Genomic DNA, 14,823 nt, shown 5'->3' on the forward strand with positions numbered 1-14,823 from the left:
GTAGTCATGAAATACATGTTGAAAGCCAGCCAACAGGTAAAACAGTGGCAGCTCAGAGCAGCAGCACGCAGCGCTGACTGCGTCGCTACCGACAAACAACCCACGGATAGTCATATTTTTTTAATTATCACCGGGGCAATATCAACCTGCGACCGTGAAACATGGTATTTGTCCCACTCCGCACGTTCGCGCTTCAGTACGGCACAGTTATACCAGCGATGAATGATTGGCGTAGACTTCTTTGTGGAAGTTTGCATGTCGGTTGTTCAGGCAACTTTCGACCTGGATAATCACCTCTTCGTCAGCCTACCATGAAATTGTTTTTTCATTCGGTTTGCGTAGAGAACGATTTACTTACTTCAGCAGGTACCTCAATGTAAACAGTCTAGGAACGATATTTGTACCCAGCCGACTTGTCAAGAAAACGTATTAAAACGTATTGTAGCATTCTATCAGGGGCTGTAACCTACGACTAACACCTATAACAACATCATATCTGCAAAACCAAACTAATTGTCTGTTTATCTGTTTGAACACGCTAATCTCGAGATGTACTAAACGAATTTTCGTGGGGGTTTTCAAAGGTAACCTGAGCATAGCTTGGGACACCGCGTAGACTTTATTTTATCAAAATCGGAACACGAAAAGGAAAGGTATCCTAACTGGAAATTTTCTTTACAGTAATACTGCAATTGCGAGAGTAACTTTGTTACCTTTTCACGACCAACCCGCTGAACCGCTTTCGATGAAATTTGTTATGAAGATGCTTGAAGTCTGAGGAAGAACATAGGATGCGTCAGGAAGTGTGTTGTACAAGATACTTACTGATTTGAAGAATATTACGCGAACTAGGGAAAAATAATTACGCTTGAAAAGCTATTTATTCTGGCTTTTGATCTTGACCATGTTTGTGAAAATGCTTTTGTTATTTGATATGTGCTACGTCAGACTATTAAAAGTTTTGGATGCAGTGCTTATACAGTATTTAATTACTTTATTCCATAATTCCACACCATTCGTTGCACAATGTACACCTTGTATATTGTACAGATAGTTCAACAGCCCGATGCGTAGACACATGCTAATGCGCACTGCGCTGCAGCAATGCTGTGCAAGCAGACCCATCGTGGTTTGGGACTGCTTGGGAAGAGGGAGAGAGTGGCGCACATTATGAGCTAGGCTTTTCTACACGGGCAGACACGTGTCGACACTGATGCTATTGCATGTACTAGGTTGATGCATAAGACGTACGTTTTCGTTTTGCGTGTTGGTATTCCGGTTACTCTGAGTTTATATCGATTTTCACATTTTACTTGTAGTTCACTATTACTATTTGAGTTTACGTATTGTCATTCCGTCATCTCGAGATAGTGAGTGGAGCTGTGGGCGTTGAAAAATGGAGTGACAAGTGGAGCAACGGGAACATTTCTGACCTGTTCTTCTGTTTGAGTTCAATAGAGGGGTGACAGCACAGGAGGCAGCCAATAACTTTTGCGCAATGTATCTGGATAGAGCCATAGGACAGAAAACTGTAAGAAAATAGTTTTCTCGTTTTAAGGAGAATTGTTTTGACGTTAGTGATTCTCCGCGTTGAGGGAGGTCATTGGGGTTTGATGAAGATAGTTCAGCGACCCACGTCAGTGTACTCGGCAACTGACAGATGTCGTGAACTGTAATCATTCCACCATCGTGCGACATTTGCATGCAATGGCGAAGGTTCAGTAATCTGTTGTATGGGTACCGCATGCTCTAAACCAAAATCGAAAAAATCAGTAGGTTGCCATACGTGCGTCTCTGAATGCTCATGACCAATTGGCTAGTGAACAACACCGACCATTACTGTCTCGCACCGTTACTGATGACGAGAACATCAATTGGCTAGTGAACAACACCGACCATTCCTGTCAAGTACGATAAATAGTGTCTTATGCTATCGTAAGGGAAAGAAAGGAATGGTTGAGCCCAAACAAAGCAGCAGTTCCCCGTACAAATACTTGCTCCCATCCATAGATGTTGTGCATCTGGTGGAACAACTATTGTGTAGTGTACTACAATTGCTTCCCCAAGGTGTAAAAATCACTCCTGACATTTGTTGTCAACAACTGAGACGTCTTGCAGACGCAGTCCAAGAACACCTACCAGGAAGGCTGCCTGAAGTGATGCTACTCCACGATAACGCTTGCCCGCATTCTGCTAGACCGGAAAAAAAAGAATCATTATACAGGATTTGTGTTGGGAAAACAGTCCGCACCCACATTATTCATTTGATATCCCGTCCTCAAGTTTTCTTCTTTACCGGTCTCTATCGAAAAACCTTCAAGAAATTTCCTTTCAGGATGAAAATGTTCTCCCAACATGGGTGGACGAGCACTTCGCCTCAAAACCAGGTGATTTCTACAGTCGTGAAATAGTAAAGTGAATCCAGCGTTGGCAGACTGTTGTAAAAAGTGAAGGAGAAAACATTATTGATGACTAAAGTCTCTGTTATGTTCATCTGTCGTGTTTATTAAAATTATGAAAAAACGCTACGAACTTATGCACCAGCCCACTACAACAGCCTACTTACGCATCATCACTCATCGTTAATAACACTACTGATACGCGAGTGCAGTTGTCGATAACTGCTGGTATGTAATAATAAGCGAGAACAAGTAACTGAAAACTTCTGCATCAAGAAACTGCTACGTAAGAGGACGTAAAAGGCAATGTAAAGCTGCTGTTCTCTACCAGAAAATAAACAAAAAACAGAAGGCGAAAAAGTGCACTTTTACGCTATAGCATTTGACAAAATTGATTATTTTCGAAAAGAAGTGATTTTACGTATGTACGGTGGGTGTACTGTAAACAAGTGAAATTAAAAACTAACGGAAGATGCAATCTGCGCCGGCCGCTGTGACAGAGCGGTTCTAGGCGCTTCAGTCCGGAACCGCGCTGGTGCTGCTGCGGTCGCAGGTTCGAAACCTCTCTCAGGCATGGATGTGTGTGATGTCCTTGGGTTAGTTAGGTTTAAATAGTTCTAAGTCTAGGGGACTGATGACCTCAGATGTTAAGTCCAATAGTGCTTAGAGCCATTTGAATCATTTTTTGCAATTTGTAATGAGCGATGAAATTGTTAATAATAGAGGGTACGAACTGGGATATTATGATGATTCTATGAATAGGAGCAGGCCAATAAAGTCGAATACAGCTATTATACCTTAATTTTCAAACAAAGGGTAAATAATCTATGAAAATTGCTAAAAATTATTATTCAGACTAACCATTATTGTCTTCTAAGGTATTTCGTGCCTTCAACTGAAAGATCATCATCAGAAGACATTATTTAGAGCTATTTATCCTACTACCTTTAGTGTGTCTAATCACAGACCTCGACTGTGTATTCATGATCACCAGTTCTCATTTAGTTTGAATTTGAAAACAAAGTCTGTTAAGTGCCGACAGCACTGAAACTCCTTAATTTCAGTATTCAACGTGGCTCATTGGGAGTGATCAATTAGCACTGTTTCCAGTTGTGATGAAAAGGCCTTGATAGTGCTATTTGTGTTGCGGAAATCACAAGATACTCTTGAGCCTCACACAAAAAATTGTGAAGGCTATGATACCAGACCACGTCAACTGAATTTAAATATGTGTCACAGGTAAGGTGTATGAAAATAAACTATTAAAATCACATAACTGTGAATGATGTTTGACTCGAAGTGTCCATGTGATGCAGTCAGAACTCTTACTGTCATGCTGCGAAATCAAACAGGAACTTTATGTAATCCTGGGAATAACTCTTATGCCAATTTGTATCAGAGACGACAAAACAACGACAATAAGCTGCGTGCGTTAAAAGAGTGGGACTTGTTATGTCGGTGAAATCTAATGATGCAGATTTATTTTCCATTTTTCCGACCTAGCGATATCTGCCGCTCTCGTATTAAGTTGTGGGATCACTGTTGTCCAACCATGAACTCACTGTGTTTATCCACTCTACTGTGGCAGTACATGCAGTTCTTGAAAGAATCTGAAACGTCCTGAAAAAGAAGTCTCCGTTCCTTTAAAGTGTGTTGCCTGAAACAGCCACTCCTCACTTGCGGCAGCTCTCTAATATAAGTTCTTTAAAGAAAGAACAAACACTCTTTGCTAAGTGTTCTGAAATAAACTGATCCCATTTCGTAAATGTTTCATTAATATTCACAACGATGAAGTCCTTTACAAACTTAGAAAATGGTTTAAAATTGAAATAGTGTAAAAGATATTTCCAGTGCCCACTACGTTATAATATATGAACATCGTAAAATGCTGGTTTAATCGCCACTGGCCAAATTCAGTCATCATCCCTACTACAATTTTCAAATGCCTTTACAAAAATGGATTTCAAAAAACTTAAAACCTAACCGAATTCAGTATTTCGTATGGTAAAATATTTGTCAGACATGATGTCACAGAGATGAAATTACGGGAAACGTTCAGACTGCGTGCGTCCTTGCGTCAGCCGGTTGGTAGATTGCAACTGTCAGCAAGGCTATCTGTGCCGCGCCTACTTCGCAATGCCTTGATCGCCGGCTGCCTCTGTTTTGCCATTCTCCACTGCGTGAAGCAACACTTACTACATGTGGCCACAAAAACTTTTTAAAATGAACATACGATGCAATAGCTGCAATTGATATACAGAAGTACGATTACATATTCAGATTGACAAGGAAAGTACAATATCACAAAGTGCGTTCTCTTCGAATGGTGGTAGCTTAAATTCACCAGAGAGTGCATACATTCTCAGGTATTAAAAAGCATTCGCAATCCACCTAACACGCGAGTAGCACCTGAGAAATGTAAAGATTCTAAACGGAGTGGTAAATTTGTGGTAAGGTCTCATGGGACCAAACTGCTGAGGTCATCGGTCCCTAAGCCAACACACTACTTAATCTAACTTAAACTAACTTACGCTATGGGCAACACACACACTCGTACCCGACGGAGGGAGCCGCACAGACCGTGACAAGACGCCCAGACTGCGCGGCTACCCCGCGCCGTAAAAAGCGGTGTGATATTCGTCTGGGACAATGTAGATATTATGGCACTTCGATGCGCGCTTAGAAACCTCCTAACTAAAAAGAAAATCATTAACTTTTGTTTGACAGTAGTTTCGTGTGAGTAAATCTACAACAAATAAAATTTCTCCCATAAATAAACTTAGGATGAAGACATCGTACTAAAACTGTTACCTTCTCTTGAAACTGAAAGAAGCCTGAGTGGAGCTGGTTGCTTGATAAAAGGGAATCGCTTACTTCGCTCTACCCTCTGTCACTTAGGAAAACCTACACAACTGGTCGTTACAATTGCCACACCAAGAAGAAATGCAAATGATAAACGGGTATTCATTGGACAAATACATTATACTAGAACTGATATGTGATTACATTTTCACGCAATTTGGGTGCATAGATCCTGAGAAATCAGTACACATAGCAACCACCTGTGGCCGTAATAACGGCCTTGATACGCCTGGGCATTGAGTCAAACAGAGCTTGGATGGCGTGTACAGGTACAGCTGCCCGTGCAGGTTCAACACGATAGCACAGTTCATTAAGAGTAGTGACTGGCGTATTGTGATGAGCCAGTTGCTCGGCCACCATTGATCAGACGTTTTCAATTGGCGAGAGATTTGGAGAATGTGCTGGCCAGGGCAGCAGTCGAACATTTTCTGTATCCAGAAACGTCGGTACAGGACCTGCAACATGCGGTGGTGCATTATCCCGCTGAAATGTAGAGTTTCGCAGGGATCGAATGAAGGGTAGAGCTACGGGTCGTAACACATCTGAAATTGAACGTCCACTTTTCAAAGTGCCATCAATGCGAACAAGAGGTGACCGAGACGTGTAACCAATGGCACCCCATACCATCACGCCGGTGATACGTCAGTATGGCGATGACGAATACACGCTTCCAACGTGCGTTCACCGCGATGTCGCCAAACACGGATGCGACCATCGTGGTGCTGTAAACAGAACCGGGATTCATCCGAAAAAATGGCGTTTTGACATTCGTGCACCCAGGTTCGTCGTTGAGTACACCATCGCAGGCGCTCCTGTCTAAGATGCAGCGTGAAGGATAACCGCATCCATGGTCTCCGAGGAGATAGTCCGTGCTGCTGCAAACGTCGTCGAACTGTTCGTGCAGATGGTTGTTGTCTTACAAACGTCCCCATCTGTTGACTCAGGGATCGAGACGTGGCTGCACGATCCGTTACAGCCATGCGGATAAGATGCTTGTCATCTCGACTGCTAGTGATAGGAGGGCGTTGGGATGCGGCACGGCGTTCCTCCTGAACCCATCGATTCCATGTTCTGCTAACAGTCATTGGATCTCAACCAACGCGAGCAGCAATGTCGCGATACGGTAAACCGCAATCGCGATAGGCTACGATCCGACCTTTATAAAAGTCGGGAACGTGATGGTACGCATTTCTCCTCCTTACACGAGGCATCACAACAACGTTTCACCAGGCAACGTCGGTCAACTGCTGTTTGTGTATGAGAAATCGGTTGGAAACTTTCCTCATGTCAGCTCATTGTAGGTGTCACCACCGGCGCCATCCTTGTGTGAATGCTCTGAAAAGCTAATCATTTGCATATCACAGCATCTTCTTCCTGTCGGTTAAATTTCGCATCATTAGCACGTCAACTTCGTGGTGTAGCAATTTTAATTGCCAGTAGTGTGTTAGCGACGTTCATTGTTTTCCCTATTGTCTGGATTTTTCAATTGACTGTTTAGGGCATCTCTTCCTCTGCCCTACTGAATCAAATATACGCAGCATATCTGTGCATGGTAAGGAGCAAACTGAGCGATTATCTCAAAAAAAATTAACACAGCTTCAATAAATGCAATATAAGAACCACCAAAATGTAATATGTGTGTGGCTGTCTGAGACCTGTGCATTCTAGGTAGTGGAACCTTATCAAACCAGCCACCCTTTTAGTTCGTTTGGAACCGTCAACGAAAAAAGTCTTAGACTTGTTGCAATGCTTCAACACCTATCCTACACGGACGGAACTGATTGGTATGACGGCCTTGTGGATGTTATGTATGTCATCCCTTGCGCTGTTCAGTTCCGGACAGTTGCTGCATACAAGTTTTGCATCCTCTTTCTTCTCACAGGCTTTATTATATCAATAATCCCTGTAGGATACGATTTATATCATGATATAAAACACTCATATTCTGGATACCAACCGTTGAACGTGTGAAGTCTCTCTTTACCTTGGCATAACTGCTGGAATCTACGTCCACTTGAACCTGTTTACTATATCCAAGCGTTGTTATCCTTTTATAAATAATACATCACAAATTTCTCTTCAGTAGCATTGATTCCGTGATACCTCGGGATGCGTCCTATTAACGGATCTCTTATTTTAGAGAAGTTGGGCCACAAATTTATTGTGTCCCTAGTTCAATGCACTAGCTCCTCGTTTGTTTTTCTATGTGCCCATCCCCAATCTTTAATATTTTCCGAAGCACGAAATTTCAGAAGCTTCTATTCTCCTTTTTTTATTTCGACTGTTTATCATCTGCTTTGCACTTCTGTGCTAGGTAAGACTCTAAATATCTTCAGAAAAGTATTCCTAATAGTTAATTTTGAATTCGTTGGTAACAAATTCTTGTTTTCATGAAACGAATTTCTTGCTATCGCCAGTCTTCATTTTATATCTTCTGTAGTTCGGTCATCGTCAGATATTTTGCTACTTAAAGAGAAAAACACATACACCACCTTGAGTGTCCCATTTCTTTCTCTAATTCCTTCAGCATCACGCGACATACATATATCGACAATATTCCATTATCGTTGTTTTACTTATAATGATGTACAGATTTGAGTCTCTTTTCGATTCACTAACCATTCCGGCCAACTCGTCTTCACGTCCTTTGCCGTCTCTGCCAGAATTAGGCCATCGGAAAACTTCAAAATTATAGTTTCTTCTCCATGAACTTTAACTGTCTTTCCAAATTTCACGTTAGTTTCCTGTACTATTTGCTCAATGTACAGATTGAATGAAATCAGTGACTGGCTACACCATTGGCTCACTTCCTTTTGAAATGTCTCTTCTCTTTTACGACCTTCGATTTTTATAGCTGCAGTCACTTTTTTGTAGATTACATTTCACTCTCTATATTTTACCCGTGCTACATTAGGTATTTCAAAGAGAAAAACCTAACCAGTGCTTGTCAACTAATGAAAACAGAACAGGAGAACCAGTACAGACCACGTGGCAGCGGCGCAGTGCTCTCGTACTGCTCGCGGCTGAGGTTTCCCCTTCAGCCCTCCGACCCCCACCACCCCCAATCTCCATGCAGCTAATCACCGTAGCACTTCACAGCAGGAGCCTCATCACCATCTGCCGCCGAAAGCCGGAAGCCGCGCCATTTGCCTAAAAATGGCGCCGGGATTACAGGCGAGATTACTTACAAGCCCCTCGTGAAACCGTCTACGAGGGAATTAGGTCTCCCGAGGCTGCGCGGGGCCAGGGGAGGCGGCGGGCCGCTACGACACGGCCGTCCCCACAAACGCCCCCAAAGTCCCCCATCCACTTCCACTGCAGCGGTGCGGCCGCAATCATCTCGAGCCACAACTTGAAAGAAGAACTGCTCACAGAAATTTGTGGACCACTCGCTCTTGCTGTTTTCAGTAATGAGGTCAAAATACTCCTTTGCTGGAAGGTTTTTTCTTATTCCAATTATGTTTTAAGACCTTGTTGATAATGCGTCTGTCCGTAAGAAAGGTAATTCACACAAAATTCAGCATTCTCCTGTCGTCCAGGTTTTCCGCCATTATTCTTATAGCTGCTTGCGATGCTTTAATTTGTTGTCGTCAATTAGCTGACATGTTGTTCTTCCTCTGGTCCTCTTTTTTGTGACGGCTCCCTAACACAAGGTCCTCGGCGGAACTTTTGGGGCAGCCACCACAAATTGTATAAAGTGTGGGTAGTGACCAGGATGTAGCTATGTCTGTTGGCCGAAAAATAATTAATGACAAGAATTGCACCAGCTAGAATAAAGAGATATCTTTATTTCTGACGAAACGTGCACCAGCAATACAACTCCAAGTAATATCCAAGAGTAATCCGTGTACTGAGCCTAGTCGAATACAACAGCAAATATTGCACCGCAATGGCTCCGCTATAAACTCCACGAAAGGCTAGCAATAGACAATCGACAAGAAACTGTCCATCTCGGGGCCAGCGCTTCTTATATGCAAAAGGCAGAGGGCGCTGTGTACCCGAGCTCAGCCATGGCGTGACCTCCTCCGTTGGCGGTAACACCCTGAGACGCCGCGACATGAACTGTGGCCAGCGATGTCACGGTCAGAGCGCGCGTGCGCGAGTTGGTTGGTTGGTTGGGTCCGTGGATACAACACTCTTCCCTGCCACAATTCATACTAGCACGTCCTTTATGAATCAGTCGCTTCTTATCGATTGCAAACGCCTCTTTCACTTCAACCACTTCATTCTTTTGACTACTCTTTTCATTCACCCTGTGAAACGCAACCTTTTCCGTTATTTTATATGTCCATTTTACATCTTCAATTCTTCTCCAAATTCACATCTTAGAAGCCTCTAAGCATTTCTCCTCTCTCCGTCGCAGTGTGCATGATTCGGCGCTATTTAGGGGAAAACTCCATATAAAGTACTTCACTAACCTTTCATTTCGTTATTAATATAACAAACAACAGGAAGTACTCCCCCTCCTGTAAAATATTTCTTTGTTTTACTTTCTTGATTATATTTAATGTTATTATTTATTAACATCCAAGATACAAGATCAGTTTATTCCACTGACGGATCACATTTTTCATTTTTATATTTCTATCTGGAAAATATCCTGAGTAAGTCTTTTTGCACTAACGTTCAAATATCTAAAACTACGTACAAGCCTATGAAAGCTAATGTTGGTTCACCAGTTTTCATCATGTAAACTGGAAAGCGTAGCAGTATGTTTACGACTAACAATATGACAAAATTCATTTGTTCTCATATGATGCATGTGAAATGGCTTCCGACGTGATGATGGCTGTACGACGGGAATTAATAGATTTTTAATTCGAAATGGTAATAGGAGCTGGACGCATGAGACATTCCATATCGGAAATCGTTAGGGAATTCAGTATCCCGAGATCCACAGTGTCAACAGTGTACCGAAAATACCAAATTTCGGGCTTACCTCTCACCAGAGACAACGCAGTGACCGACGGCCTTCACTTAATGATCTAGAGCAGCGACATTTACATACAGTTGAATGTGCTAACTGACAAGGAACATTGTGTGAAATAACACCCTGAAAGAAATGTGGGACGTACGGTGAACGTATCCGTAAGGGCAGTACGGGGAAATCTTGCGTTAATGGGCTATGGTACCAGAGGCCCGATGCGAGTGCATTTGCCAACAGCACGACATTGCCGGCAGCGATTCTCATTGGCTCGTGACTGTGAAACGTCCCCTTTTGACTAATTTATACACGACTGTGCTTAAACTGACACACAATATTTTTTTTTTTTAGCGCAACGCAATCTGACTTTCAAAAAATTATAGGTTCGAATCCTGGCAGGGTCGCCATATCAAACGTCCCCTTTTGACTAATTTATACACGACTGTGCTTAAACTGACACACAATATTTTTGTTTAGCGCAACGCAATCTGACTTTCAAAAATCCCTACAAAAAAAAATGGCACTGACTAACATTAACCTATGCGTTTCACAAATCGCTTACCTCACAAAAATCTTGGTTACTCCCACTACTGCAATACAGAAAGTGCCACTACTGCCAGCTAAATAAAAGATTCAAACTATGGAAGGCACTAACTACTGATAGGGATAGTTAGCAAATGAAAGATATTAATAGAGAACAAACAATGTATTTACCTTAATATCATCATAATATATATAGCAGTTAACTCCGCCTAAGCCGGTCCCAAGCCCGGTTGTAAAAGGAGGAGGGGGAGGAGTAACACCTCGTAAAAAAACCTTGGTTCACCTGGCCCGGGTGATAGTACCTTGTGAGGGTCCCTTGCCAGGGATACGGCGAAGACCTCAACGGTAGTGAAGACGGAGATGAAGATCATCGGTACGGCGGAACTGGCGGAAGAGGCAAGCATTATCAACAAGATAAAGCATATTGAAAAGCCCAGACACGTCTGTGTGGCAACCACCGGTACTCTGGCCAGCGTCTGTTCACCATGTGAGGTGCGGCTGAACACCAAGCTCCAGGAACTAACAATCCCTGGTTCTAACTACCCAGCATTAGCTGGAACTTAATTACAAGCAGTATGATTCGTACAAGTAAAATTAATATTACCCCAGGTGGCCAATCCACTCGCCCTGTGGCGACAACCAAGCTATCGGATTCTGGGGAGCTTGGGCTCGTACGACAGAGAAAGTCGGAGTTCTCTAGTAAACGTCCACGAAAGTCCCATACATTTATTGGCACTTTTAACATTCAGACACTAATTCAGACAGGCAAACTTCATAATCTTACAACAGAACTCAACAAACAGAAAATTCAAATCCTTGCTCTCCAAGAGACCAGATTCACTGATTCAGAAACAATAGACTACAACAATTACCGTATCTTTAAAAGTAAAACAGACAAGAAAATTGGCAAAGGAGCTGCAATATTTGGCATGGCTTTTATTGTAAATAAGGACACCCTTGACTCTGTTATAGACATGAATCAAATCAGTAACAGACTAATGACCATGCGAATCAAGCACACCAACAAAATATATACATTTATTAATGTTCATGCACCTACCAACATTGCCAACAAAAAAGAACCGGAGAAGACAGAAAAATTTTGGGAAAAACTCGAAACTGAAATGTCCAAAATTCCAGAGGAGGATGTAAAAATTCTTCTAGGGGATTTCAACGCGCAAATTGGCAAAGAGAGGAAATATAAAAAAACAGTCGGTAATTACCCTGCACACAAATTCACAAACAAGAACGGCAGGAGACTCATCGAGTTATGTCAGCAAAACAACCTAAAAATCGTGACAACATCACTTCGAAAAGACCCCAAGAAACAAAAAACATGGAGATCACCAAACCTTCAGCTTGGTGAATTTCAAATAGACCATGTTGCGATCTCCTATGACTTCCAGAAAGAAATACACGACGTTCAAGTCCGCAGAGGGGCAAATATAGATTCTGACCACTACCTTACCAGAGTTAAAATTAAATTCACTCCAAAAAGGAAACGCCAAAGGAAATCACCACTAATTCCCAAATTTGACTTGAAAAATATCAAGGAATCAGAAATTACAGAAGCATGGGATAAACAACCAACAAACAACTGGAAAGATTTCCGAACGAAAATTATACAGAAAGCAAGAGATTTGATTCCGTTAAAGAAAATATCCAAGCATCCATGGTGGAATTCGAATTGTGATAACGCATTAGAAGAGAGACAACAAGCCTTTTTAAATTACAATTGTGACAAATCAGAAACCACACAACAAACATTTTTCAAAGTGAGAAAACAAACAGCTAAAATACTTAGACAAACTAAAAGAAAATACCTTAATGAACAGCTAAACACAATTGAAGAAAACTTTAAGAACCACAACACTCAAGATTTTTATAAAATATTCGCAAATCAAATCAAAGGATACACTCCACAAAATCTCTGCTTCCGGAAACAGAATGGAAAATTGGCACTAACTAACAAAGAAAATTGCCAAGAACTAGCTAAATATTTCTCACAACTCCTAAATTGCCCACAACCAAGTACAAGATTCCCCAGATTACAACCAGAACACACGAATGAGACTTCACTACCACCATCTCAAGAAGAAATTTATAGTCACATTAGAAAACTCAAAAATAATAAATCATCGGGAGAAGATGGAATTGTAGCTGAACTACTGAAAAACCTTGGTCCAAATTCGTTAAAAGAGATCACTAGCATCATCCAAGAAATTTGGCAGACAGAAAATATCCCAGAGGAGTGGAAGTGTGCACTAATTCACCCATTGCACAAAAAGGGAGAGAGATCAGACGTAAACAACTACAGAGGCATTTCACTTTTACCAGTTACCTACAAAATTCTATCTGCATGTCTCCTAAAGAGGGCACAAGAACAACTAGAACATACAATTTCAGACTACCAAGCAGGCTTTCGTCCTAATAGATCATGCCCGGAACAGATATTCAACCTTAAAACTATTTTAAAGATTAAAGCAATCAGGTCAAAACCAATAATCTGCACATTCGTTGATTTCAAAAAGGCATACGATTCCATAGACAGACAGTCTCTATGTCACATTCTCGAAGAACGAGGCCTAGACACTAAAACCCGAAAACTAATTGAACAAACACTAACAGAAACCAAATCAAAAATTAAATTCAGAGGGGAAATTTCGGAACCATTCTCAATTAAAACAGGAGTAAGACAAGGAGATGGGATCTCACCACTATTATTCAATATAGTTTTGGACAAAGTTATGAAAGAGTGGGAAGTAACACTAAGGAAACAAAGCTTTTGGAAGCCAATTGAACTAGGAAGAGGTAAAGGAAAATTGAACATGCCTTATTTAGCGTTTGCAGATGACTTGGCAATTATAACTGACAGTGAAGAAACAGCAGTAAAACAAATTGAGACACTTAAAGAATGTGCTGAGAAGGTTGGCCTGCAAATCTCCTTTGAGAAGACAGAATTCATCTGCTCAAAATTAGATATTTCGAAACTAAAAACAAAGTATGGTGAAATAACTAGAGTCAAGCACTTTAAGTATCTCGGTGAAGTTATTGAACCAACAGGACTTGAGAAAATAGCACAAAAAAACCGATTACAGAAAATCAAGAAAGCATTCGGACTTATTCAAAATATATATAACAAGAAATGTCTATCAAAAGGCACTAAAATCAGACACTACAACACAGTCATCAAACCAACAGTCACATATGCAAGTGAAACACTCTCCCTGAATAGAAAATTAGATTTACACGAAATTAAGAAAGTAGAGAGAAAAATTATTAGAAAAATCCTAGGACCACGATACACACAAGATGGATACAGGCTGCAGACTACCGAGACAACCGAAAAAATATCAAACATCGAGGCAGATATCAGGAAGAGGCGGATGAAGTTTTATGGACATATAGACAGATTACCTGGAAACAGGTTAACTAAACGTCTATTGGACTATATGACATCACTTAAGGCAACAATACCCTGGGTAACTGAAGTTAAGAAGGATTTGAAAAAGGCAAAAATTGACATAACAAACACATCAGACCGGGATACATTCAGAAGAAAAATCGACAAGTGGAAGTTTACTCCAGAGACGGAATCTAAACCTTTCCGACCAAAGTGGACCGAAGAAAGGAAGAAGGCCTTTGGGGAGGCAATGAAGAAATACTGGGAAAATAAGAAGAACATTAAGAAATGTTAATCACCTGCTTATCGTTCTCTCATGGGGACATTCGCTAATAATAATAATAATAGCAGTTCATGACAAATTACAAAACTCCGCGATCTCTCTCCCCACATCCACCACTGCTGGCGGCTCACCTCCAACTGCGCAACGCTACGTGCTGTTCACATCCAGCTGCCGCTGCCCAACACTACAATGGCAGACAACAATGCAAACCAGCCACAGACTGCACACAGCACAGCCAGTGATTCTCACACAGAGCGCTATGTAACGTTGCCAGTAAGAAAACATAAACAGCCTACTTACAACCGTATCGGTTAAACCCTACATAATTGGAGAACCTTTGAATTGCTAAGAGCTAATGGTGGCCTTCAAGTGTAGCGAAAACATCATGAAGCCATGGACCCAAGCTGTC

This window comes from Schistocerca piceifrons, chromosome 3 (assembly GCF_021461385.2).
Source record: "Schistocerca piceifrons isolate TAMUIC-IGC-003096 chromosome 3, iqSchPice1.1, whole genome shotgun sequence".
Taxonomy (NCBI): Eukaryota; Metazoa; Arthropoda; class Insecta; order Orthoptera; family Acrididae; genus Schistocerca; species Schistocerca piceifrons.